The sequence below is a fragment of the Photinus pyralis genome, unplaced genomic scaffold (genome assembly GCF_008802855.1).
Source record: "Photinus pyralis isolate 1611_PpyrPB1 unplaced genomic scaffold, Ppyr1.3 Ppyr1.4_LG3b, whole genome shotgun sequence".
Lineage (NCBI taxonomy): Eukaryota > Metazoa > Arthropoda > Insecta > Coleoptera > Lampyridae > Photinus > Photinus pyralis.
Window position 1 is genome coordinate 5,059,929 of NW_022170510.1, and position 2,770 is coordinate 5,062,698.

The following is a 2,770-nucleotide window of genomic DNA, read 5'->3' on the forward strand; positions in this document are numbered from 1 at the left end:
GGTTTGGAAGGATAGCTATTGATATCGCAAGCCACCTCCTAGAGACATCAAATATATCTTGATCTCCATGGACTATTTCACCAAATGGACAGAAGCATATACCTTATACCAAAGCAACAAACGACAACAGTTGCAGACGTTCTGGTAAAAGAACTTTTTAGCGGATTTAGGGTACCCCTGCAACCACAAACTGATCAGGGAGTCGGCGTTCCAAAACCTGCTTCAACTATTGGGCGTTCACAAGACTAGAACCACTGCACTGCTCATAGCCATATGAAATGGTAGAACGTATACAAATAGGATAATGGGGAAGTACCTGATGTATAAGTTGTGTCCCACCACCAACGTAATTGGGACAATCTACATTTATTCGTGATGGTGAGCCGTTCTGTGATGCAGGAAACCACAGGGCCGAGCTCAACTTCCGTGTTGTTTGTTACGAGTTACGAGAATTTTTAGATTGCGTAAAACGGCAGCTAGAAACTCATAGAGTTATAAAGCTGGCAATTTCGAAGATCAGATGTGGTCTTGGTAAGTTAGACTCCATCGTGTGCAGTATGATGGACCAGGTGTTTCAAGGTACGGGGGTAGCTGCAGTTTCAATCCCAGAGGAACCCCGCAACTATGTCGTGAGACAAATAATTGATTTTTCTTCCAAAATGTAAGAAAGGGTTATTCACTGGCAATATAAGGAATGAAAGCGGATGTGAGTCATTCTTTCTCTTAAAAATGATATGTCTTCTAACTTTGGTTCAAGAAGGTTTATTATTTGGTATATAAGGAAATTGAATTGTGTTCAGTCTGAGTCCCAACATCGATACCGAAGTGATAAATAGCAAAACCCGCCTTCGTGTTATAAATGCGTTATAAATTTGAGTAGAAATAAGTGATAAAGAATAATTAACTGCTATAAGTCAATTTTAATTTAGTTTCTCGATAATATAGTGTTAGTTCATGTGAAGGTAAATAATTAATTTTATATGAATAAATCATGTAAATAAATTTACGTTACAATATGCTAATGTAATAGATACATCTAGTAAACAGGACTAATAACTTAACAAAGATAAATTATAAAATGTAAAGAAAAATAAATAAGAATGGGAAGTGCGTTTAATTCCAACTTAATATCTTAATTAGTAAATCGGCCGCGAGCGCTGCGGGTTACTAGCAGTGTATTGATCCAAACATTTGTGCCTACCCTGTAACCACTATGGCCGACACCACAATATGGCAGTGGCCGAAATGCACGTGAAAGATGAAATAAAAACAAAGGAAAGGGGAATGTTTCCAACGAATGATGTACGTGTTCTTATGTGTCATTAATTCCGTAGCGCGGGCGTCGCAAGAGGAATTAAAAATGCATATGGTACCTACCTACTAATCAATTTTCTAAGAACTGTGCAACTTTACAATTGAATAAAATGATGGAAGAGAAGCGATAAGTCTGTTTAAATAAGAAGGGCATGGCTTGTTTGCTTGGGTACCTACTCGAAACGCGGCAATTATCAAAGAAAGAGAAAGCGACGAAGCACATGTAAACATGTTAACAAGATGATAAGCACCTAAACAAGGTAGATAAGTAAATCAACAAGACTTATCAGAGTAATGTGGCAACCATATTTTACCTAACACATGTTGTCAAATACGCCTATAGAGATGGCAATTTATTAATGGGCCCGCGATTTTTTCTGAGCAACTTAACAGATGTAGAAAGGATCTAAACATAAAATCACATGTTTGCGGTCACCTTTAAACCGAATGAAAAAGATACAGGAAGCGCAGCCATAAATCAGATAGCCGGTAGATGGGAGTGGATCTGTTCTGTCCCAAGCTGAGAAGATGATGGCTATTTGGAGGCTTACCGGCTTCAACTACCGCATTCTACACAATTCCTGTTGTTCATATTTTTATAAAATAAATTCAAACTGCTGCTGGAATTATTCAAAAAGTGGATCGTATTCAATGAGGTAAATGTGTAGAGTTCTTTATTCAAATGATCAAATTAATGGGTATCGTAACTTTCCTCATTGAGGCATGCATGTAGGTACCAATTTTGGTTCGCTACATACGTTAATGCCGTAACGAGAGTAAATCACAAGAGTATATTCAAGAGGGATAGAATTTGTTAACCTGTACCTACTTCATGTGAAAATTATAATAGAATATGCTCTCACTAAAGTTCAACCCATATAAAAGTTAAAAAAGTCACGTGTTTTAGATTTGTAAGGTCATGCTATACGAATAACTAAGGGACCGATACAGAATTATTATTCGCATCCCGAATTAGTTAGGTACACGAATTTTTGTCTGTAGATAATAATTGAGTTTTGATTATTATTCACAACGCTTGATCGTTCAAATCAAATACGAGCGAAAATGTAACATTTCAATAAGAGACGAACACGAACTGGGACTATATACGCTGATTCAAATTCGAGGGCCTCCATGAGGATCTCGGGAACTGTAAGAGATAGGTAGGTAGTTTAATTTGGGAAAATTGCGTATCTTGATACTTATCAAAATGCCGTTTGAAACTGGTTAAATTCCGACTATTTATACAATGAGAGATATCCTAAAAAAAACGAAATTTTGCAAAATCGTTTGAATTTTTTACCGAAGTTATTAAAAAAGATATTTCAAAATAATTGACGCATTATTATGGCCATTTTTTTCACTCTACAGGATGCTAGTTTTAATAATTTTTAAGTCTGACGTTTCGTCTCCGGTTAGCCATCATTCACTTTGTTCTTTCCTATGGAAGTCTTTT